Source organism: Ranitomeya variabilis, chromosome 7, assembly GCF_051348905.1.
Source record: "Ranitomeya variabilis isolate aRanVar5 chromosome 7, aRanVar5.hap1, whole genome shotgun sequence".
Lineage (NCBI taxonomy): Eukaryota > Metazoa > Chordata > Amphibia > Anura > Dendrobatidae > Ranitomeya > Ranitomeya variabilis.
The window spans coordinates 132690858-132717647 of record NC_135238.1 but is presented as its reverse complement, the minus strand read 5'-3'; positions in this window follow the sequence as shown (position 1 = coordinate 132717647).

Here is a 26790-nt window from a genome sequence, read left to right as displayed (position 1 = left end):
CGATATTTTCGTCCCATTGACTTGCATTGGGATCGGGTATCGGTATCGGATTAGATCCGATACTTTGACGGTATCGGCCGATACTTTCCGATACCGATACTTTCCGATATCGGAAGGTATCGCTCAACACTACTAACAAGGGTTGTTAACCCTGTCGCCATTGGTAATTTGCAACCTAAATTTATTTTGTCTGTGACTTTAATTTGCTCATTGTCTTCCTACCCTGTTATGGCGTTTGTGGATTCAGGTGCTGCCCTGAGTCTTATGGATCTGTCATTTGCCAAGCGCTGTGGTTTTGTTCTTGAACCGTTAATAAATCCTATCCCTCTTAGAGGTATTGATGCTACGCCATTGGCGGAAAATAAACCGCAGTTTTGGACACAGGTAACCATGTGCATGACTCCTGAACATCGGGAGGTGATTCGTTTTCTTGTTCTGCATAAAATGCATGATTTGGTCGTTTTGGGTCTGCCATGGTTACAGACCCATAATCCAGTCTTGGATTGGAAGGCAATGTCTGTGTCAAGTTGGGGCTGTCAGGGAATTCATGGTGATTCCCCGCCGGTGTCTATTGCTTCCTCTACTCCTTCACAAGTTCCTGAGTATTTGTCTGATTATCAGGATGTATTCAGCGAGTCCAGGTCCAGTGCTCTTCCTCCTCATAGGGACTGTGACTGCGCTATAGATTTGATTCCAGGTAGTAAATTTCCTAAGGGAAGATTATTTAATCTGTCTGTACCTGAGCATACCGCAATGCATTCGTATATCAAGAAATCTCTGGAGAAGGGGCATATCCGTCCATCCTCTTCCCCTCTTGGTGCGGGATTCTTTTTTGTGGCCAAGAAGGACGGATCTTTGAGACCTTGTATTGACTATCGGCTTCTGAATAAAATCACTGTTAAATTTCAGTATCCTTTGCCTCTGTTGTCGGACTTGTTTGCCCGGATTAAAGGTGCCAAGTGGTTCACCAAGATAGATCTTCGTGGTGCGTACAACCTTGTGCGCATTAAGCAAGGAGATGAATGGAAAACTGCATTTAAAACGCCCGAAGGTCATTTTGAGTACTTGGTGATGCCTTTTGGGCTCTCTAATGCTCCTTCAGTGTTTCAGTCCTTTATGCATGATATTTTCCGGAAGTATCTGGATAAATTTATGATTGTTTATCTGGATGATATTCTGTTTTTTTCTGATGATTGGGACTCGCATGTGGAGCAGGTCAGGATGGTGTTTCAGGTTTTGCGTGAGAATGCTTTGTTTGTTAAGGGCTCAAAGTGTCTCTTTGGAGTACAGAAGGTTCCCTTTTTGGGTTTTATTTTTTCCCCTTCTGCGGTGGAGATGGACCCAGTCAAGGTCCGAGCTATTCATGATTGGACTCAACCCACGTCAGTTAAGAGTCTTCAGAAGTTCTTGGGTTTTGCTAACTTCTACCGTCGTTTTATCGCTAATTTTTCTAGCGTTGTTAAACCTTTGACGGATATGACCAAGAAAGGTTCTGATGTTGCTAACTGGGCTCCTGCAGCCGTGGAAGCTTTCCAAGAGTTAAAGCGCCGGTTTACTTCGGCGCCTGTTTTGTGCCAGCCTGATGTCTCACTTCCCTTTCAGGTTGAAGTGGATGCTTCTGAGATTGGGGCAGGGGCCGTTTTGTCGCAGAGAGGCCCTGGTTGCTCTGTAATGAGACCATGTGCCTTTTTCTCTAGGAAGTTTTCGCCTGCTGAGCGGAATTATGATGTTGGCAATCGGGAGTTGTTGGCCATGAAGTGGGCATTTGAGGAGTGGCGTCATTGGCTCGAGGGTGCTAAGCATCGTGTGGTGGTCTTGACTGATCACAAAAATCTGATGTATCTCGAGTCTGCTAAACGCCTGAATCCTAGACAGGCCCGTTGGTCATTGTTTTTCTCCCGTTTTGACTTTGTGGTCTCGTATTTACCAAGTTCAAAGAATGTGAAGGCTGATGCTCTTTCAAGGAGCTTTGTGCCTGACTCTCCTTGAGTCGCAGAACCAGTTGGTATTCTTAAAGAGGGAGTAATCTTGTCAGCCATTTCTCTGGATTTGCGACGTGTGTTGCAGAGATTTCAGGCTGGTAGACCTGACTCTTGTCCACCTGACAGACTGTTTGTTCCTGATAAGTGGACCAGCAGAGTCATTTCCGAGGTTCATTCCTCGGTGTTGGCAGGGCATCCGGGAATTTTTGGCACCAGAGATTTGGTGGCTAGGTCCTTTTGGTGGCCTTCCTTGTCACGGGATGTGCGGTCATTTGTGCAGTCCTGTGGGACTTGTGCTCGAGCTAAGCCTTGCTGTTCTCGTGCCAGCGGGTTGCTCTTGCCTTTGCCTGTCCCGAAGAGGCCTTGGACACACATTTCTATGGATTTCATTTCAGATCTTCCGGTGTCTCAGGGCATGTCTGTCATCTGGGTGGTATGTGATCGCTTTTCCAAGATGGTCCATTTGGTATCTTTGCCTAAGCTGCCTTCCTCTTCCGATCTGGTTCCTTTGTTCTTTCAGAATGTGGTTCGCTTACACGGCATTCCTGAGAATATCGTGTCTGACAGATGATCCCAGTTTGTTTCCAGGTTCTGGCGATCCTTTTGTGCTAAGATGGGCATTGATTTGTCGTTTTCGTCTGCCTTTCATCCTCAGACTAATGGACAAACGGAGCGAACTAATCAGACTCTGGAGGCTTATTTGAGGTGTTTTGTTTCTGCAGATCAGGATGATTGGGTGACCTTCTTGCCGTTGGCTGAGTTTGCCCTTAATAATCGGGCTAGTTCCGCTACTTTGGTTTCGCCATTTTTCTGCAACTCTGGTTTCCATCCTCGTTTTTCCTCGGGACATGTGGAACCTTCTGACTGTCCTGGGGTAGATTCTGTGGTGGATAGGTTGCAGCAGATTTGGAATCATGTGGTGGACAACTTAAAGTTGTCACAGGAGAAGGCTCAGCGTTTTGCCAACCGCCGCCGCGGTGTGGGTCCCAGACTTCGTGTTGGGGATTTGGTATGGCTGTCTTCTCGATTTGTTCCTATGAAGGTCTCCTCTCCTAAATTTAAGCCTCGCTTTATCGGTCCTTACAAGTTATTGGAAATCCTTAATCCTGTGTCCTTTCGCTTGGATCTTCCGGTGTCGTTTGCCATTCACAACGTGTTCCATAGGTCTTTGTTGCGGCGGTACGTTGTACCTGTGGTTCCTTCTATTGAGCCTCCTGCTCCAGTGTTGGTTGAGGGCGAGTTGGAGTACGTGGTGGAGAAGATCTTGGATTCTTGTCTCTCCAGGCGGAGGCTTCAGTATCTGGTCAAGTGGAAGGGCTATGGTCAGGAGGATAATTCCTGGGTGGTTGCCTCTGATGTGCATGCGGCCGATTTAGTTCGTGCCTTTCACGCTGCTCATCCTGATCGCCCTGGTGGTCTTGGTGAGGGTTCGGTGACCCCTCCTTAAAGGGGGGGTACTGTTGTGAATTAGACTTTTTTGGCTCCCTCTTGTGGTCACTAGTGATATGACTCTGGGATTGTCTTTCCTCAGTTTGGCACCCACCTGGGTCATTAGTCCAGGGGTGTTGCTATATGAACTTCCTGAATTCTTAGTCTGGTGCCTGGCATCATTGTAATCAGTCCTTTCTGTTTGCTCCTGTCTGCTGGTCCTGGTTCTTGCAAAATTAAGCTAAGTCCTGCTTCCTTGTTTTTTGGTTATTTGCATTACTCTTAGTTTTTGTCCAGCTTGCACTAAATGTGATTCCTGATTTTGCTGGAAGCTCTAGGGGGCTGGTATTCTCCCCCCGGGCCGTTAGACGGTTCGGGGGTTCTTGAATATCCAGTGTGGAAATTTTGATAGGGTTTTTGCTGACCGTATAAGTCATCTTACTATATTCTGCTATTAGTCAGTGGGCCTCTCTTTGCTAAATACTTAGTTCATTCTTACGTTTGTCTTTTCTTCTTACCTCACCGTTATTATTTGTTGGGGGCTTGTATGCAACTTTTGGGGTCTTTTCTCTGGAGGCAAGAAAGGTCTATCTTTTCCCTTCTAGGGTTAGTTAGTTCTCCGGCTGGCGCGAGACGTCTAGAACCAACGTAGGCACGTTCCCCGGCTGCTGCTATTTGTGGTGTTACGATTAGATATATGGTCAGCCCAGTTACCACTGCCCTATGAGCTGGTTTTTTGTGTTTGCAGACTTGGTATTTACTTCTGAGACCCTCTGCCATTGGGGTCATAACACTAGCCCCTCTTTATTACCAACCAACTGCACTCCTCCAGTCCAAAGGACATCCCGATGACTTCGCTGCACATCTTTGTTAGGTGGATCAGTGAATTGATGTCTATGGCCCACAATATCATCTGTTGTGGCCCGCAGCAACTTCACCCATTATTGGCCGCAGACCTTTTAATTCTGCAGAGGTGCGAGTGGACAGCCATTCTGTAGACCGGTGCCACCTCCTTTGCTCATTTAACTTTTTGGCATCATAGATGCCGATACAGTTGAAAGCAGTGATGGAGGAGAGAGCGTCAGACACTCCCTCTCCCATCAATCCCCCTCTGCTTGTGATTCAGCAGGCATGCAATGTCACTTCATCGTGCGCTAAGTTGTACCAGCAGTGGAGCCGGTGAGACCGGAGCAGAGCCTGGAGCAATGCAAGGCACATGGAGGAGGGGTGAGTATTGTGTGAGTGTGTGTATGCATTATTGTGTGTGTGTGAGTGCAGGGGCTTCACTATGCTGTGTGTGTCTGCACTATACTGTGTATCGGGGAGCTGCACTGCACTACATTGTGTGTTGGTGGGGAGCGGCACTGTACTGTGTTGGGGAGGAGCTGCACTGTACTGTGTGTTGGGGGAGCTGCGCTATACTGTGTGTTGGGGGAGCTGCACTATACTGTGTGTGGGGGGAGCTGCACTATACTATGTGTGGGAGCTGCACTGTACTGTGTATGGCGAGGAGCTGCATGAGGGGTGCCGTTTTTAGAAGGGTGTCACTTGTTGGGTATTTTATGTCATATTGACCCCCAAAACTCAGTTCAAATTTGAGGTAGTCAATAAAAAAATGGTTTTGTAAATTTTGTTGGAAAAATGAGAAATCGCTAGTCAACTTTTAACCCTTTTAACATCCTAACCAAAAAAATGTTTCCAAAATTGTGCTGATGTAAAGTTGACATGTGGGAAATGTTATTTATTAACTATTTTGTGTGACACAACTTTCTGATTTAAGGGCACAAAAATTAAAAGTTTGAAAATTGCAGAATTTGCAAAATGTTTGCCAAATTTCCATTCTTTTCATAAAAAATGCAAGTTATATCAAAGAAATGTTATCACTAACATGAAGTGCAATATGTCATGAAAAAAACATTCTGAGAATCAGTGGAATCTGTTGAAGCGTTCTAGAGCTATAACCTCATAAAATGACAGTGGTCACAAATGTAAAAATTGGCTTGGTCATTTAGGTCAAAATTAGCTCGGTCACTAAGGGGTTAAGCTCTCACGGCAGGACATGTGAGTGTGGGGGGTGAGTGTACATTTTTAACCCAGGTAAAATGTCTGATGGCAGACTAAAATGAATTGCAAAAAAATTGGATTTGGTCAAATCTTAATTGTTTAAAAAAATTCAAGTTGAATTTGATTTTTCTTGAATCAACTTCCTCATTTTTACCTCTGTATGGAAATCAGCATGTACAAATCAGCAAAATATGCATTGAAAATGCCTGGAATGATTATATAAAAAATTGCTATGAGAGATAACTTAACACGTGGTAAAATAACAATGGTCCATTTAAGACTTTCATTTAGTTGCCACCATGGACCTAATGTACTGTATATAGATCAGAGTATGCCCATAACATATACACAGTACTTCGTATCAACAGCATAAATAATTAGGCTGAGAATGCTCCCTCTGTGACGGTAATTGGTGAATGTAGTGATTTCCATTAATATACAGATTTGTAGAGAATTCAATACCAGTAACCAATCTCAAACTTTGACATTCATACTGTGTGAACACTACAATGCAGAGGCATGTATAGAATCTGCTTGCCATGGGTTCTTTGCATTTTCTAGTTTGTGGCAAAGAGTTTAGGTGGTGCCAAATTAGTCTTATTTCATATATGGTAGTAGGCAAAGGTTGTAAAATATGGAGGCTATGCAATTATGTATCAGAATTTGATTTATTCTAGCATGGCTAATATAAATTTGTTTTTTTTTGCTGTCAGTGGAGGTGATAGCTTCACAAAGGTAATCCAAGACTAAACAATTGCTTAAGGTATTTTGGAATTCCTGTTAAAGTGACTGTGAATTAATTTGAAGACCTACAATATAAACATATTTTCTTAACCTTCTTTGAAATTATACTAAAATTTACAACATTTTCAAAAGTTCATTGTTAGATACCAGGCTGATAATAATAAATAATAATAATCTTTATTTATATAGCGCCAACATATTTCGCAGCACTTTACAATTAAGCGGGGACATATACAGACAAATTCAATACAAGTTACGACAATTTAAACAGTGACATTAGGAGTGAGGTCCCTGCTCGCGAGCTTACAATCTACAAGGAAATGGGGGGACACAATAGGTGAAAAGTGCTTGTTATTTCTGGTCTGGCAATTATAATACATAGGGATTTTCATACAAAGCTGCATGATCCGGTCATCAGCCCGTGTGTTTAAGTGCAATAGTCATGTATCAAGTGCAGTTATCATGTGCATGGAGGGTGTGGAGACAGATGAATAGTAGGGTGCAGATTTAGAGTAATATTTGGAAGGAGGGAACAAGGCAAAAGTTAGTTTACTGAGTAGTTGATGTGGTAGGCTTGTTTGAAGAGATGGGTTTTTAGAGCACGCCTGAATAGGTCGGGGCTAGGTATCAGTCTGATCGTCTGGGGAAGTGCATTCCAGAGAGTTGGTGCAGCACGAGAGAAGTCTTGTAGACGGAGGTGCGAGGTTCGGATTACGGGGGATGTTAGCCTTAGGTCATTTGTAGAAAGGAGGGCACATGTAGGGCGATAGACAGAGATGAGAGAGGAGATATAAGGCGGTGCAGAACTGTGGAGGGCTTTGTGGGTGAGAGAGATGAGTTTATACTGGACCCTGTAGCGAATGGGTAGCCAGTGTAATGACTGGCACAAGATGGAGGCATCGGTGAAGCGGTTAGACAGAAATATGACCCTGGCTGCCGCATTAAAGATGGATTAGAGAGGAGAAAGTTTGATAAGAGGGAGACCGATCAGAAGAGAGTTGCAGTAGTCCAGACGAGAATGAATAAGAGCGTTACTGTCTTAGCAGTTTCAAAGTTGAGAAAAGGTCGGATTCTGATAGATCCTTACGTAGCACAGCAGAAGTGATTAATTAAATCTGTCACCAGGTTTTTGCTGAGCAATCTGAGAATACCGTGATCTAGGGGAAGAGAGCCTTATTCCAGCAATGTGTCACTTACTAGGCTGTGTGTTGCTGATTTAATGCAATCAGTATTTTATCAGCAGAAGATTATTACTATAGGACGAGCTTTTTAAAGAAAAAAAATTAAAAAGTACAGGTTTTACCTTTTTTACAGATGTTTTACTAGTTTAATTTGGCATGTACATCCAACAACAATACTGCATGCTGTTGCTGCATTTTTTTTCACGGGAGTGTACCTACCTAGCAACATAGCTTGCTTTGGTTGCACAATTTTTTTATAATAAAAAAATATATATATATACTGTAGAAAAATTATATATAAAATATATAATAAAAAAGTTTAACATTTTGCATACTTACGTACAGTCCAGTTTAACAATTGCCATGTCACAACAATACTAAGGGTTGTTTCTGCATCTTCCTTTCTGTGTCTTCCCTTCTGCCCAGGCGCCTACCTACCAACACAGAATTTATGGTTATGGCTTTTTGTGAGAGAGAGGAATTGTTTTTATGAGTAAAAAAAGAAATAAATAAAATAATGTATGTGTATATATAATACATATTTTATTTTTCGCAAACCTGTTTTACTAGTCCAGTATGGCAATCGTACTACAGTGGCAACAATACTAAGAACTACTGGCCGTGACACAAGGTCTTCTGTGATTGACTGTCAAAATAACATGTCCCTGGCCATATAAAAAGTGGACATCTTGTTTTGCTGGCACCATTTGCTCAGTGACACAATGCAGAGAGGTCGTTCCTGCGTTAGAGCTGGTGCTGCTGAAAGTGAACTTGTCAGTTAAATAGATAGGATCCTGTCCTGTGTGAAATCGATCTTCCAGCATCAGAGTAGATTGTACAAAAACTGTGAGGCCTCATATGCTACTCCAAATCATTTGTGCTAAAACTGTGTTACAGTGAAAAATTTGAAGGACAGATTTCCACTTAAAAATCGTTAAGCCTAATATTTGGGTGTAGCCTGGAGGGCCAATTAGCTACTCCAAATCATTTGTGATAAAACTGTGTTTCACTGGAAAATCAGAAGGCTAGATTTCTAAGTAAAAATCGCTAGCCGTAACATTGTGGTTCAGCCATGATGCCCAATTAGCTACTCTGAATTGTTTCTAATAAAACTGTGTTTCCGAGACAAATCAGAAGGCCAGATTTCTACTTGAAAGTCGTTAGGACTAATATTGGGTTGCAGCCTGGAGGGCCAAGTCGCTACACCAAAAAGTTTGTGCTAAAACTGTGTTTCAGTAACAAATCAGAAGGACAGATCTCTACATAAAAATTGTTATGCATATCAGTGTTGTTCTGGCACACTATCTAAGAAAATGAATAGTGATCGTTCATTTAGCAACAAGTGACTGACAGCTGTGGGTCTAACTTTGTGAAAGAGGAGATTACAAAAGGAGAAGGCTACATCTAATATGAGGGGGGAAAAGCAAGGACATGGTGGAAGGGGGAATAGACTTTGATGTGTGTAAGGGGCACGACCAGGGCAGTAGTCATGGCCGAACACTCCGGTGTATCTGAGCCCTGGCCTCCCATTACATGAAAACATTGTCCATCATTTTGCATACCTGTGGCTCTACTTTCTGCACCATCAGGGTCACCGCTGCTTTGCTGCAGGCTTACATCACTCGGTGGAATATAGATCGAGACACAGTCCTGTTCAACTTTCAAATACACAACTTTACTGTTTCCTTTACGCAGTTCTTCAAGATTCTTCACAGCATTTACAACAGGATTCAACTCTTCTTCTTTCCCTTTACTTTCCTTCCTGACACACAGCACACACCAGGGTCGGACCATGCCGCACAGTTCCTCAGCATGCTCCCATTTCAGCTCTGCTATGGTTAGGCCTTCCTTAGTCTCTTCCACCCCAGACAAGAGAATTTCTGTATCCGAAGCTAGTTGCCTCTTGGTGAGCGACCTGCCCTTTGGTACTGTGCTTTGTAGTGACCCAGCGTACTCCTGTTCCAAGCTCACTGCATCTGGAAGCTTCCTCAGCAGCGGTTTCGCCCCGGTATTGAGGGCATCTGCCCAAGCTATAAGCTGCCACATCATGGAACTACCTGTGTAGAACTCCTATCTGGTACTACAGTGCGTACACTCTTCTAAGGTACTCCATCTAGTGGGCAAATTTCAGTACTATGCTTTCTCTATTTAACAGGCACACCAAATAGCGATATAAACATTTTATGTGAGCAGTGGAGGGATAACTAAGATAAGCCCCCTGCACATGTGATAGCTGTTGGCCGGCCAAAGGTCACCCCGATCGTGATGTACTGTTGACAGTCAAGGTGTGAATCGTGACATATTGGTGGCAGCGCGGTGGGATCATAGAGCATTAGTGATCTGGTTTGAGCAATCATTCCTCTCACTAAAAACTTGCAAAGTTCTTGCGAGGACCAAATAAGTTTGGAGAACAAACTCAGTGTTTATTAGACGTGAGACAATTGTGTGTACTAGTAATTATCCCCTTTCTCTTCGTTATTCTATCCTATCTTTTATTTGGCAACCATGGCTGTGAAAGGAGAAGCCTGGTAAGCACAGCAGAACAAGGACATTCTTGTTGGGATATGCACATACCATGGCCTGAACTCCCGTGGCAAATCCAAGGCTGAAATGGTCGCTGAACTGGTGCAATTCGAAGCAGACCAAGCCTGGCCACAGAGCCAAGAGGCCAAAGAAGCCAGCACGAGCAGAGGTGGTGCTGCAGCAGAGGTTCAACCACTGAATGCCAGCCCTACTTGTAACCATGGGAGTGCGGACCTCCACCTGCAGTTGGCTCCGCAACAATGCTCCGCGGACAACAGAGAGATGTCTGCAGCTGGTCCAGCAGTTCCAAGAGGCGGAGAGAGCCGAGCAAGAGGCTCAGTGAGCCGATCGGGAAGCTGAGAGAGACGAGCGCGAAGCCCAGCAAGTTCACGAACTGGAGATGGTCCGGCAGGGGGGATACCCTCCACCACCCGGAGCCATGAGCCAAACAGCGCTCAGATACCGAAGCCCCGGCCAGAGCACTTTCCTGTGATGGAAAAGGACGGGGACTTGGACACTTTTCTATGGGCCTTTGAGAAGGCGTGCAGACAGTACCAGCTGCCTGGGGACCAATGGGCATGATACCTGACCCCAGGGCTAAAAGGCAAAGCTCTGGAGGCGTTTGCTTCGCTTCTGCCAGAACAAGATAGTGACTTTGAGGCCATCAAGCAGGCCCTGTTAACAAAGTAACAGCTTACACCCGAGGTTTACCATAGAAAGTTCCGGAACCTCCAACGTGGCCCTCACGACAATTACAGCGATGTGGCGCATGGACTTGGGACCCACTTTGACCAGTGGACCCAAGGACTGTCAGCGACTACCTTTGCACAGCTGCGAGACCTGATGATCAAAGACCAGTTCTTACATCTTTGCCCAGCTGAGGCGCGACATTTCGTGATGGACAGAGAACCCAAAGACGTGACGAAAGCAGCGCAGATTGCGATGCCTATGAGGCCAACCGTAGAATGAAAGTGCGGAAGCCAGTCACCACCAGCTGGAGAGGGGAAAAGCCTGCAACCAACACCAGTACCCCTGCCAGCCAACACACCAGAGGTCCTGTCCCTGTGGCCAACAGCACCAGACCTACCACCGACCCTCGCCAGTGTTTCTTCTGCAAGCGGACTGGTCATATCAGTCTCCACTGTCCAGACAAGCAGAAGAACCCCCCAGCCAAGGCCCCAGGGCCTAATGCAGCAGTTTTTTGGTGGATGGGGTGGCTGGGAGGGTGTGTGACAACATACAGCACATCACCGTGGGAGGCCATGTTGCTACAGGCCTCAAAGACACCAGGGCTGAACGGAATCTAATCTGACCCGAACTGGCAGCCCCCGAAGAGATCATTCTGGGGAAAACCCTAACTGTCACCGGGATTGGGGGCATCAGCTCTCCCTTGCCAGTGCCCCGGGTTTATATTGATTGGGGTGTCGGGAGCGGGGTGAAGGAAGTGGGGCTGTCTGATAATTTGCCCACTGATGTTTTGCTGGGGACTGATTTGGGGAGGATGGTTGCATACTATGATCCTGACACCCCTCCCCAATCTGCTAATAAGGGTAACGTTAACATTGATGATGATGATGATGATGATGGGAAATCGCATGTGTTACCTGATCATGCTTTATCCAGTAATGATGCATCTGATAACCATTTTTTCCCTGGGATTGATGATGAAAATGTTGTAAATGTGCCAACTAGTGTTGAGCATTCCGATACCGCAAGTATCGGGTATCGGCCGATACTTGCGGTATCGGAATTCCGATACCGAGATCCGATACTTTTGTGGTATCGGGAATCGGAATCGGAAGTTCCCAGTGTATGGTTCCCAGGGTCTGAAGGAGAGGAAACTCTCCTTCAGGCCCTGGGATCCATATCCATGTAAAAAATAAAGAATTAAAATAAAAAATAGGGATATACTCACCCTCTGACGCGCCCTGGTAGTAACCGGCAGCCTGCTTTGCTTAAAATGAGCGCGTTCAGCACCTTCCATGACGTCACGGCTTCTGATTGGTTGCGTGCCGCTCATGTGACCGCCACGCGACCAATCAGAAGCCGCGACGTCATCCCTCAGATCCTAAATTCCCTTCTAGGATCATCCCCAGCAGCTCTGGAAAGCAATACATCATTACTGTGGTAGACTACGCTACCCGGTATCCAGAGGCAGTAGCTCTGTTGTCAACTAGGGCAGATAAGGTGGCGGATGCCCTGTTGGCTATCTTTTCATGTGTAGGATTTCCCAGGGAGATGCTTACTGATCAAGGGACACTTAATTCATATCTCGCCTATTGTAGGCCTATTGTAGGCTCTCTGTAAGAGATTGCGGGTGAAGCGTTTGGTATCGAGTGTGTATCACCCACAGACCAATGGCTTGTGTGAACGCTTCAATGGTACCCTCAAACAGATGCTCCACATGCTGGTTGGGACCCAAGGATGCGACTGGGAGTGGTACCTCCCACGCCTGCTATTCGCTTACCAAGAGGTTTTGCAGGCCTCGACAGGGTTCTCTCCCTTCGAGCTTCTGTACGGCAGGCGCGTCCGGGGACCCCTTGGGTTGGTAAGGGAATCCAGGGAAGAGAAGCCGAACCCTTCTGAAGCATCCATAGTGGATTATGTTGTGTGCTTCCGTGACAAGATGCAGACCTTGAAGCAGTTGGTGCATGACAACATGACGCAGGCTCAGGCTGACCAGAAGCACTGGTACGACCAAAGCGCCTGGGAGCGGACCTACCACGTGGGTAAAAAAGGTGAGGGTGCTGGTCCCCATACCAAAGGATAAGCTTCAGGCAGCCTGGGAAGGCCCGTACTTCATCCACCAACAGCTCAACCCGGTCACCTACGTGGTCACGCTTGACCACACTCGGGGTAGGCGAAAGGCCTTTCACATCAACATGATGAAGGCTCATCACGAACGTGAACCTTTTGTCCTACCGGTCTGCAGCCTGCTTGAAGACGGTGAGGAAGACACCCTCCTGGACATGCTGGCCCAAGCCAAGGCTGGTGGGTCCATTGAGGACGTGGAGGTAAGCACCTCACTAACCGAACCCCAGCAGTTGCAGTTGCGAACCACACTGGAACCCATCCGGGCCATGTTCTCCAACCGACCTGGAAGGGCTTAGTTAGCAGTCCACGAGGTGGACACCGGGAATCATGCCCCACTACGGCGAACACCCTATCGAATCTCCAACCAGGTGCAGCAGGTTATGCTCCATCAGATCGATCAGATGTTACAGCTGGGGGTGATTCGATGGTCAAAGTGTGCATGGGGTTCACCTGTAGTTCTCGTGCCAAAGAAGGATCGGACCACCCGGTTCTGCGTGAACTACAGGGTGGCTCAACGCCATCAGAGCCTCTGATGCGCACCCAAAGCCGTGCATCGAGGAGCTGCTTGAATTGTTAGCTGGCACAAACTACCTGACCATAATGGATCTGAGTCAAGGATACTGGCAGATTCCCCTGAGCCCCGAGGTGCAGGAGAAGTCTACCTTTATCACACCCTTCAGACTGTACGAGTCCACGGTCATGCCCTTCGGCATGAAGAATGCCCCTGCCACTTTCCAGCGGATGGTCAACCTCCTGCTTCAGGGACTGGAGAAGTACATGGTGGCGTACTTGGATGACATTGCCATCTTTAGTTCCTCCTGGGATGAACACCTGCAGCATCTCAAGGAGGTGCTCAGGCGAGTTCACCGAGCCGGACTGACTATCAAGCTGGGAAAGTGCCAGATGGGCATGAGTGAGGACCACTACTTAGGGCACTGCGTAGGTGGGAGCACCCTAAAGCCAGAGCCTGAGAAAGTGGGAGCGATTGTGAACTGGCCTACCCCTAGGACCAAGAAACAGGTGATGTCCTTCCTGGGCACTGCAGGGTACTATAGGTGCTTCATACAGCACTATAGTAGCCTGGCAAAACCCTTGACGGACCTCACCAGGAAGAAGCTACCCCACATCGTCAACTGGACCGACGGCTGTGAGGGGGCCTTCCAGGTGTTAAAAACAGCACTGTGCAATGCCCCTGTATTGAAAGCAGTCGACAGCAGTCGACCGTTCTTGGTACAGACTGACGCCAGCGAGTTTGGCCTTGGCGCTGTGCTCAGCCAGTTTGACCAAGAGCACCCCGTGTTATACCTGAGCCGGAAACTTCTGCCAAGGGAAGTGGCCTACTCCACCGTCAAGAAGGAGTGCCTGGCCATAGTCTGGGCCCTGCAAAGCCCTACTTGTATGGCTGCGCCTTCACTGTGTTGACCGGCCACAACCCTCTGCGATGGCTAAAAGCCATGTGTGGAACCAATGGAAGGTTGCTAGACTGGAGCCTTGCCCTTTAGCAGCTTGACTTCACCATTGAATACAAAATGGGCAGGGAGCATGGCAATGCAGATGGACTGTCCCACCAGGGTGAACCTACTGAGATGAGCATGGAGGCATACCGAGGGGTTCTGCCTCCGTAGCGCAGACCAAAAGGGTGAGGTGTCACGATAATGTATAAAATGTAACATGATTATTAGTTTCCCTATTAGCACACCATTGTGGGGTCTGACCCTCTTCTCTCTGTGTTTCTGCTGGCAGAGATGTGTGTATGTGGATCCCAAATCCCTCATGGCCCCCCACAAGAATTTTTATTGCACTTGTAACTGCACAAATCTCCCTCCAGCTCCAGCTGAAACTGGTCTGATATCCCTCTCATGACGTGAGGTTCTTTGTGCTATTATAGTAAGATATTGGGCCACCTTTTTGGGCTAGAAAAATAATAAGCTTATATTGCTAACTTCCATCGATAAATCTGTCCAACACTGTAAGCGCGAGCAGCTAAACACGAGTATAAAGTGTGGATTTCTCCAGAACTGTGTTGAACAACTAGGATGAATTTAGTACCAATAGAAAGCTAATTTTAATACAAGATGGATGAGGTGTGTGTTATGACTCTGCCAGATTCTCGAGCGAAGATATGAGAGTTATAAGAATTGTTGGAAAAAAACTGTACAGCTGAGGAGAGGGGACGGTGATGGTAACTCAAGCCCTTTAGTGATGTAACAAGGCTGCAGTTATAAGTTTCTGCACCTCACCCAGCATTCAGTCATGCCTGAGGAGCTGTTCCTATCCAGACCTCCTGATGCACTGGGATATTTGGCTCTGCCAACCAGCATGGTTTTGCCTGCAATGATCTGAGCACATGTGAGTTATATCTTTCTTCTTTAATCCATGTTATTTTATAATTGCTTTGTGCATACATACTTTGTCTCATATTGTAACATCTTTATATACCTTTTTATAAACACTGCCTGATCTTTATGGAGTAAAATATTTAAAATACTAGCTTCGTTCTCCTGCTCTAAAACGTACCCTAAGTCTTCTGAAGGGAATTACGCTACTGTTTTGGGTTAGCTTCGGACCTGTTAATCGAAGCTGGTGGTGGCATACCTTGTCCTGCGCTTTTGGGAGTCATTGAAGTGATGGAGGCATTGACAATTATTGTTCCTGCCTGAGTGGGAGTAGTTATATTGCCCTCACTGCAGCGTGTCCAATAGCCAGTACATAGCAGGCAGCCTTTCTGGCGACTAATTACCTTATGTGCAGTACCTAATCTGTACTGAGGGTAAGGGGGCATCAGAGAGCTGCAAGTTTTCAATCGGAACTGTAAAGGTGGATAAACATAAATCCCTGCAGTTCGTGTTACATTACAGAGCAGTGGGATAACTAAAATAAGCCCCTGCTGTAAATTGAGAGTTCAATAGCCTTATTTGTGTTTTCATCACATTGGAGCAGTGGAGGGATAACTAAGATAAGCCCCCTGCACATGTGATAGCCGTGGGGCGGCCAAAGGTCACCCCAATCATGACGTACTGTTGACAGTCACAGTGTGAATTGTGACAATGACGCACCCCAATACCCCTTTCACGAGAGGTACAGGAGGGCTTCCTGAAAAAATGCTGCATTGAATGCAAGGCCTGCTCTGCTAATCAAGTCATATGCACCCCAATAAGGCTTTGAATCCAGGTACTGGATGGCCACAGGAAAACCCACTTCACATTCTTCAGTTGGTCCTGCCATACTGTTCTCTTATGTATTAACTGCAAGGCCTGCCACACTACCAAGTCATATGCACCCCAATAAGCGGGTCTCTGAGACTTGTAAGGCCCATACACAAAGGGTATGGGCTGACAAACACTTCCCCCTGGGGGAGTAAAAAATATTAAAAAAAATATTTTGGTTTAAAATTAGCAACGGCCATCAAAAAAACACCCTTGCACAAAAAATGAGTGACTTTTGCATCACGGAATATGTTCACCCTGGTGTTCTAGTGGTTGTGGATAATGAGGATAAGGATGAGGATAACACCAAACAGACCAAATCAGGTAGTGTATACCCATGTGTGGTTGTGAAGAGGTGCATGAGAATACACCTCCACAAAAAAGGCAATGTATTTGAGGCTATGTTTTGCTGTTTTCATTTGGTGGTGTACAGGAGTCTTGCCCAATCCAGCCCTTGTTCATTTTCATAAGAGTCAGCCTGTCAGCATTTTCAGTTGACAGGCAGATGCACTTATCTGTTATAATTCCACCAGCGGCATTAAAAACCTGCTCTGACAGAATGCTAGCAGCAGGGCAGGCAAGGACCTCCAAGGCATAGAGAGCCAGTTCATGCCACGTGTCCAGCTTGGATACCCAATAACTAAAAGTCGCAGAGGAATCACGGAGGATGTTTGTACTATCAGCAAGATACTCCCTCAGCATCTTCCCAAACATTGCACTTCTTGTGACAGCTCCCCTTGCCTCTGTGCCGGCACCACGGGAGGGTCTGAGAAAACTGTCCCAGAACTTTGCCATTGTTCCCCTGCCTGAGCTGGATTGTACTTCTGTCTCTCACTTGGACTCCTTGGTTGTGCAAAAAACTCTGGCATCTGCTGCCAGCATTCTCGCAAGGGAATTTTCTAAGTAATTCTGGTACAAGGGCCCTCTGGTACTGCAACATTTTAGCACACTTGTCTGCCTCTAGAAGAAGAGATTGAAAGTCATCTTTGTAGCATGGGTCTAGAAGTGTCACCAACCAGTAACGAGTGTCACCAAAAATTTTAATAATGTGAGGGTCATGGGAAACGCAGTGCAACATAAAGTCAGCCATGCGTGCCAGACTGCTAACAGGCAAGACCTCCATGTCTTCACCAGCAGGATGACTGACCATGCTGTCCTCCTCCTCCCTGTCCTCAGGCCATTCCCGCTGAACAGATGGTATGACAGCTGTGCTTGTAGTACCATCTGTAGTGCATGAAAGTAGCTCCTGTTCTTCCTCCTCCTCATTGTCTACCAATCCACGTTAGGACGACATGAGGCTGGGCTGAGTGTAATCACCCTGTATGGTTGCTTGCTCCATGTCCTCATGCTCTGCCTGCAATGCATCCTCTTTAATTGTGAGCACAGAGGTTTTCAGAATGCTGAGAAGCGGGATGATGACGCTAACTATGGCGTCATCGCCGCTCACCATCTTGGTGCAGTCCTTCCAAATTGTGGAGGATGGTACATATGTCAGATATACATATCCTCTACTGAGGTCTTATATCAGGACTAAGGAAGTGGACCCTCTGGGTCATGGCTTCAGAGCCCCCGAGGACGAGTGAACCAGATGATGCTACCCCTTATACAGGGAGAGTTAGGGACAGGCCAAAGGAGGGTGAAGCCGCAACTGCTGGAGCCAAAGGAACGACTGAAGATAGAACAAAGAGACAACAGAAGACGGGAGAAAGACGGAGCTACTGAAGAGACTAGAATGGCAGAGGTAATGGACAGATGGAAGCAGCAAAGACAAAGTACTGACCGGTAGGATGGAAGCACATATAAGATGGAAACAAGGAGACTTTAGACTGGCAGGAACGGCAGGTACGCCAGACTGGAAGGCACGGCAGGAACACCGGACTGGCAAGACACGGCAGGAACACAGGACCGGCAGGATACAGCAGGAACACCAGACTGGAAGGCACGGCAGGAACACCGAACTGGCAAGACACGGCGGGAACACAGGATCGGCAGGATACAGCAGGAACACAAGACTGGCAGGGTATGGCAGAAACACAGGGCTTGCAAGGTACGGCAGGAACACAGGTCAGGCAGGACACGGCAGGAACACAGGACTGGCAGGGTATGGCAAACAGAGACAGTCAGAGTCACAGGCTAAGATGCAAGGAACGGAGCCTAGGAACCTAAGGTGATGCTGGCACTAAGCGCCAGCGAACGCAATAGATGCAAAGGCGTCTGAGCAGGGCAGGCGCTGGGAAGAAGTACCCGATGGGCGCCGCCATATTGGAGGCGGAGCCGCCGGGTCACGATCTTCCAGAAGCCCCAGCGACGAAAGGAGCGCGTCTACGCATGCGCGGACCGCTGAAGGGACGAGCGCCAGAGAAGCTGGAAGACGGAGAGTAGGAGAGTAGGAGGGAGTATCGGGAGTGCGCTGGCCGGCCAGGTAAGTATAAGGAAGCGGCGTAACATCTTATGTGTGGAGTTTGAACCGGATATCTACGGCCTTGTTGATTCTGGTAGTCAACAACTGCCCTCTTCTGCTCCCAAATCCTTTCCAACATATGCAGTGCAGAGATCCAATGCGTGGGGACATCACACACTAGTCGGTGAGTCAGAAGCTGCAAACGCTGCTGAAGCACGGCAAGGGCGGCTGAAGTTGTAGCTGACATTCAAAAATGGGCAGACAGATGGCGTACTTTCACTAGCAGATAAGGCAGCTCCAAGTAGCTTTTGAGAAAAAGTTGAACCATGAGATTATGCACATGGGCCAGGCAAGGTGCACGTGTGAGCTCACCTTGCCTCAGAGCCACCATCAGGTTCTGGCCATTGCCTCACATGACCATGCCTGGCTGTAGATTCAGCGGTGTCATTCAAATATCTGAATGCTCTTTCAGAGCTGTCCAAAACTCTTCAGCATTGTGCGGTTTGCCACCTAAGCAGATTAGATTCAGCACAGCTTGTTTCTGCTTGGCTGAGGCAGTGCTGCAAGCTTCCAGCTTCTGACAGATGTGTTCATTTCAGAGATGGAGGCTGAAGAGGAGGAGGTGCAGTAACTTTACACCGTGGGGGAAACCTGATTGACGTAGAGCCCGCAATCCTCCGCGTGAGGAAGATGTGTTCCATCCCAAGGTCCGACTGGGTCCCGGCTTCCACTATGCTAACTCAGTTTTCCGCCAGTGAGATGTACCATCCCTGCCCACAAGCACTTGTCCACGTCTGTCGTTAGATGTACTAGGTGTACTTTCCCAGTAACACCATTGTTGAGGGCACGGGTAATGTTGTGCAACATGTGCTGTTGTATTGCCGGTATGGCACAAATAGTGGCAACTGGGGAGCGAATACCTTGAGATGGTCACCGCCATCAGGTTGTGGAAAGCTTCCATCTCAATGAGCCACAAAAGGCAACATTTCAAGCGCAAGCTGATGAGGAATGTTTGAATTTAGTACTGTGGCCTGTGGGGCATTGGCTGGGTATTTCCACTTGGATTCCAATGACTGGGGTATGGACAACTGAAGTCTTGGCTGGGACAAGGACGTGGACTGGCTTGATGATGGTGCTGGTTGACTGTGGGCAGTAACAGGTGCAGGACCAGAGGCAGCTTCACAGGCACAGAGAACTGGCGATTGACTTGTATGCAAAACAGTGGAAGAAGCAGTGTTGTCACCTGCAGACAGTGTTCCTGGAGCCTGGGGTTCAGCCCACAAAGTCGGGTCCTCCTGCCAGGTTGTGTCAATCACTATGTCATCCACCACCTCGTCTTCCGCATCCGCACCCTGCTCCTCCTGACTTTCTGGCAATTGTCTCATCATCGTCCACCTCTTGTGACCCTTTCCCACCATTGCCTTTGTGTGACCGTGGCTGTTCAAATCTTTGAGCATCGCTACAGGTGATCTCATCTGGCCCCACTTCAAGTTGACCGGCCGAGAGTTCGGAATCTTTAAAGGGAAAACTGAACAGGTCTTCAGGGTGTCCAATTGTGGGCTCAGTTGTCTCAGGGCACTCGGCATGATGGGAGGAAGGAGAAACAGGGTGAGTAATATCTGGTCCACACTCACGGCTACTCACACTTGACCATGTGGAAGACGTGGTGGTGGTGGCTAAGTGACTGGAAGCATTATCTGCCATCCAACCAACAACTGTTTCACACTGCACTGGCTTCAATAGTGATGTGCTGCGGTCCCCTAGAAACTGGGACAGGAAGGTCGAGCGCAAAGATGTGGATCTTTGTTGTGGCCCACTTTCAGCTTGGCCACGGTCTCATCCTCTGCATGCACCATCAGCATCACGTCCACTTCCCCGTCCCTTGCTTTGCCCATTTTAAATGGACTACTAAAATATTTGAAAAGCTCAATACAAATGGATTTATTTGGAGAAAAATTATGTGATCAGTATGCCTGAAAAGCAAGTGTTTGGAGACCACAGATACACCGAACGTCTGAAGAAGATACCAGACAGTTAAAATATGTTTTTGTTTTTTGTTTTTTTTTAAACAAAAAATGAGTAAACCAGAGCTAGCAGACAGAACAATGCAACGTATGCCTGCAAAGCACAGATTTCTACATCACAGATACACCAGGCATCTGACGGAGATAACAGACAATTAAAATATGTTTTGGATTTTTTACAATATTATTTCAAACAAAAAATTGAGTAGACCAAGGCTAGCAGACAAGAAAATACAAGGTATGACTGCAAAGCGAATATTTCGACATCACGGATACAGCAGGCATGTGATGAAGAAAACAGACTGTATAATTTTTATTTTTTTATTTTTGAAAACACTAAATACTGAGTAGACCAAGGCTAGCAGGCAGAACAATGCAACGTATGCCTGCAAAGCAAGGATTTGGACACCACAGATTCACCAGGCATCAGCCAGAGATAAAAAACTGATCAAAATGTGGCCTTTATTTTTGGGGGCACACCAAAATTGTGTCAATAAGTTGGCTATGACACAAAAAAAAAATGGAGTACTAAAATTTTAAGATATTTAGCGCAATGATATGCAATGCATGTGGCATACAACTCACAGTGATAAATGTAAGAACTGTAGCTAAATATTTTTTGGCCAGCTACAGATTTTTGGGGCAGCAAAATGGTGTCCAAAAATGTTGTAAGATACTACAAAATATTAGATGGTACCAAAAAAGGACAGTTTTTTTGGCGCACTCACATCTGATGCCTGGGACCCCAAAAAATGTTTTACATTCTTAGATTTGCACACTCTTGGATTGCAATTACCTGGCTGTGGTCTGTGGTGTGACCAAGCAAACAAAGGTAGGAAAAAGGGGGCTATGGATTGTTGGATAATAAAATGAGCAGGTATAAGCTGCAAAAAAAAATTTGCCAACAATAACTGCAGCTATGTATATTTAAAATAAGCAGCAGCAGACAGTAATGGAGCTTTTTGAGGTATGCAGTGAGATCCATGTACTCACATGCAGTGCCTGCAGGCCTTGCACTGATGTGGATATGTGCACATAGACTCCGCTGTCGCCCTAGCGGCTGCCGAATTAGCCCTAAAAAGGACTGTTGGTTAATGGTTAATCAGGATTTGTGGACTGAACACTAGCAGACCCACACTACCTATTAAAAGAACAATTCTGACCCTATCTCAGCAGCAGCTCTCCCTACACTAGCTGACTTCCAGAGCAGAATGCGGCGAGCAGGGTGGCGTCCGGTCTCTTATATCCCTGATGATGCTGTGTGGCCAGCCAATCACTGCAAGACCACAACAAAGATGGCTGCAATGTTACAGTGCCTGGCAGATAATCCTTGCATGTTGATTGGGTCTCTAAAGACTGCCAAAAATGCAGGGTGGAGACCCGATCTCCTGCCAAATAATCCCAGAAATCTCGGTGCTCGCCGAGTACAGTGATACTCGGGCGAGTAACGAGTAGTGTCTAGCACGTTCGCTCTTCACTAGCTGTGATCTTAGTAGTGAATAGGTCTCAGCTGGCCCCTATCATCCAGACAATGACACGGTTGGGCCTCAAACCATCCGAGAAGGCCGCAGGCTGTTCATAGTAATTAGTTCTCAGAAAAGCATAGTGAGGGTTCGGCTTATCCCCATTCAGATTACAACACATGGAATATGCGCATATCCCAATGTACATTCACTGCTAACGTCACCTAGTTGCCCCCCTTCCAGGCTTTCAGAGGGATACAGAACAGTGATTCTGCCACCTTGCCCATTACAATCTCCATCTGCTGGGTCGGCTGTACTGGAAGAGGTGTCAGTCATCGCTATACTAGTTCTACTTTATTGCAATTGATGCCACTTTGTTGGTTTCTGCCACTAATTTTTGTAAATGTGCAGACTCCTGGTTGGGTCTCCTTCATGGATGTTGCCTGTAGCAGTTGGCCTCCAAGACCGTCAGGCCTCCACTTCCTTGTACTCAACTACCCGTGTTACAATCCTTAAATGTTTCTGACAATGGTAGTCTAGAAAACTGATATTTGTGCCACCTGAGTGTGGTTCAACATGAAAGCAGGTAGTGGTGTTGCATGTGATGTCAGGGCTCCCAAAAAAAGGGGCCCTACACCGATCCCTCACCCACATTGTCTTACTGTGACATTCATTGGAAAGCTTTAATGCTGTCCCAGACCCCAATACCTCATGCCTGGCTGATTGCTGCAGTTTCATGCTGCAATATATACTGTGGGTGAATTGAGGCCACTTTCCTGGTGTCTGTCCCTCATTTGATGTGTTTTAGCAGCATTAGGGGCCATTCTAAAGTGTTGTGAATGCGTTTGTTTTTGCTTCCCATTGACTATAATGGCGTTCAGTGAATATTCGACTAATTAATCAGCGAATATTGCAAATTCAGCGAATGTAATCCGAATCGAACATTGAAACATTCGCTCATATCTATTCATCACGTGACCTCCGGCTGCCATGACAACGTTCGGAAAGGTGAGTAAAGCAATGGCTTCCCTCTATCTTCTAAATGCCGCAATTACGGCATTTACAAAATAGCAAGGAATTAACATAATTGGGACATGATCCAATCAGGTCCCAATGATGTTACCCATCAGACCTGTTGTTCTGCACCATAATCGCAGAGTTTGAAGGACCCTGGGTGTCCTGAGCGCTGCAAGACTGCTGACCACTGATAAATTTCAGAGCCATTTATATAAATTTATATAAAAATATCAGTCCATATATTGTTTTGGAGGGCATACCCTTACTGGATCCTAGCTACTTACTCCTTGTCTTACTTCCCAAGAATATACACACGTTCATGCACAATGCATATGTATATTTCCATTTATTTTCTTGTTTTACTTATTATACCTTACAGACCAAAAGTTTGGACACACCTCATTTAAAGATTTTTCTGTATTTTCGTGACTATGAAAATTGTAAATTCACACTGAAGACATCAAAACTATGAATTAACACATGTGGAATTATATACTTAACAATAAAGTGTGAAACAACTGAAAATATGTCTTATATTCTAGGTTCTTCAAAGTAGCCACCTTTTGCTTTGATGACTGCTTTGCACACTCTTGGCATTCTCTTTATGAGCTTCAAGAGGTAGTCACCGGAAATGGTTTTCACTTCACAGGTGTGCCCTGTCAGGTTTAATATGTGGGATTTCTTGCCTTATAAATGGTGTTGGGACCATCAGTTGTGTTGAGCAGAAGTCTGGTAGATACACAGCTGATAGTCCTACTGAATAGACTGTTAGAATTGGTATTATGGCAAGAAAAAAGCAGCTAAGTAAAGGAAAATGAGTGACCATCATTACTTTAAGAAATGAACATCAGTAAGTCCGAAAAATTGGGAAAACTTTGAAAGTGTCCCCAAGTGCAGTTGCAAAAACCATCAAGCGCTACAAAGAAACTAGCTCACATGAGGACCACCCCAGGAAAGGAAGACCAAGAGTCACCTCTGCTTCTAAGTTTATTCGAATCACCAGCCTCAGACATCACAGGTTAACAGCAGCTCAGATTAGAGACCAGGTCAATGCCACACAGAGTTCTAGCATTAGACACATCTCTACAACAACTGTTAGGCCGGCCTCACACTAGCGAGTTTTACGGACGTAAGAGCGCATAAACTACGTCCGTAAAACTCGCAAAATAAACTGCACAATTATTCTCAATGGGGCTGTTCCTATTAGCCGTATATTACGGTTCAGTATTATACGGCTTTCTACGGCCGTACAAAATCGCAGCATGCTGCGTTTGTCACCGTATTGCGCAAAAAAATCGCCAATGAAAGTCTATGGGGGCGAGAAAAATACGGATTCCACACGGACCAGCAGTGTGACTTGCGAGAAATACGCAGCGGTGTTAGTGAAAAGTCGGTAATTCAATTGCTGGCTTTTCATTTCTCCTGCACAAACCCGACAGGATATGAGACATGGTTTACATACAGTAAACCATCTCATATCCCCTTTTTTTTTGCATATTCCACACTACTAATGTTAGTAGTGTGTATGTGCAAAATTTCAGCGCTGTAGCTGCTGAAATAAAGGGTTAAATGGCGGAAAAAATTGGCGTGGGCTCCCGCGCAATTTTCTCCGCCAGAATGGTAAAGCCAGTGACTGAGGGCAGATATTAATAGCCAGGAGAGGGTCCATGGTTATTGGCCCCCCGTGGCTAAAAACATCTGCCCCCAGCCACCCCAGAAAAGGCACATCTGGAAGATGCGCCTATTCTGGCACTTGGCCACTCTCTTCCCACTCCCTGTAGCGGTGGGATATGGGGTAATGAAGGGTTAATGCCACCTTGTTATTGTAAGGTGACATTAAGCCAGATTAATAATGGAGAGGCGACAATTATGTCACCTATCCATTATTAATCCAATTGTTTGAAAGGGTTAAAAAAACACACACACACACATGATTTAAAAGTAGTTTAATGAAATAAACACAGCGGTTGTTGTAATAATTTATTGTTCTCTCAATCCATCAGGAACACCCTCGCTTGGAAAAATAATAAACGCACAAGATACATACCTTCTGGTGAACCGTCTCGTCCCACGAAGTAATCCATCTGAAGGGGTTAACTAATATTACAGGCAGGAGCCCTGCTAAATGCAGCTGTGCTCCTTGCCTGTAATCCCCGGAGAATGAATGAAATGTAGGTCATTGACCTACATTTCCTACAGTCGCGGTGATGCGCCCCCTGGTGGATGTCCTCATATGACCTGCAGCGTGGGAAAAAGTTCCCAGGCTGCAGTTCATGAGAACATCCAGCAGAGGGCGCCTCACCGCGACTGAAGGAAATGTAGGTCAATGACCTACATTTCATTCATTCTCCGGGGATTACAGGCAAGGAGCACAGCTGCATTTAGCAGGGCTCCTGCCTGTAATATTAGTTAACCCCTTCAGATGGATTACTTCGTGGGACGAGACGGTTCACCAGAAGGTATGTATCTTGTGCGTTTATTATTTTTCCAAGCGATGGTGTTCCTGATGGATTGAGAGAACAATAAATTATTACAACAACCACTGTGTTTATTTCATTAAAATACTTTTAAATCATGTGTGTGTGTGTTTTTTTAACCCTTTCCAACAATTGGATTAATAATGGATAGGTGTCATAATTGACGCCTCTCCATTATTAATCTGGCTTAATGTCACCTTACAATAGCAAGGTGGCATTAACCCTTCATTACCCCATATCCCACCGCTACAGGGAGTGGGAAGAGAGTGGCCAAGTGCCAGAATAGGCGCATCTTCCAGATGTGCCTTTTCTGGGGTGGCTGGGGGCAGATGTTTTTAGCCACGGGGGGGCCAATAACCATGGACCCTCTCCTGGCTATTAATATCTGCCCTCGGTCACTGGCTTTACCATTCTGGCGGAGAAAATTGCGCGGGAGCCCACGCCAATTTTTTCCGCCATTTAACCCTTTATTTCAGCAGCTACAGCGCTGAAATTTTGCACATACACACTACTAACATTAGTAGTGTGGAATATGCAAAAAAAAATGGGATATGAGATGGTTTACTGTATGTAAATCATGTCTCATATCATGTCGGGTTTGTGCAGGAGAAATGAGAAGCCGGCAATTGAATTACCGGCTGTTCACAGATATCGCGCTGAATGAAATCTAAATACAGAATATATATATATATGTGTCTCAATGACATATATATATATATATATATATATATATATATATATATATATATATATATATATATACTGTATATATGTTTTCCCGAACATTTGAGCACATAAATCCATTAGATGTCGGTTTTGCAAGCCTGCGCGAAAATCTCGCAGTACGCATGCCATACGGATTACATACGGAGGATGCCATGCGCAAAATACGCTGACACACCCTGACTACGGATCAATATTTTGGGAACATTTCTCCGTATTACGGCCGTAGTACGGACGTATAATACGTGGCGTATTGTCTTACGCCCAGTGTGAGGCCGGCCTTAAGAGGAGACTTTGTGCAGCAGGCCTTCATGGTAAAATAGCTGCTAGGAAACCACTGCTAAAGACAGGCAACAAGCAGAAGAGACTAAAGAACACAAGGAATGGACATTAGACCAGTGGAAATTTGTGCTTTTGGTCTGATGAGTCCAAATTTGAGATCTTTGGTTCCAACCACCGCGTCTTTGTGCAACTCAGAAAAGGTGAATGGATGGACTCTACATGCCTGGTTCCCACTGTGAAGCATAGAGGAGGACGAGGTATGATGGTGTGGGGGTGCTTTGCTGGTGACACTGTTGGGGATTTATTCAAAATTAAAGGCATACTGAACCAGCATGGATACCATAGCATCTTGCAGTGGCATGCTATTCCATCCAGTTTGCGCTTAGTTGGACCATCATTTATTTATTTTTCAACAGGGCAATGACCCCAAACACACCTCCAGGCTGTGTAAGGGCTATTTG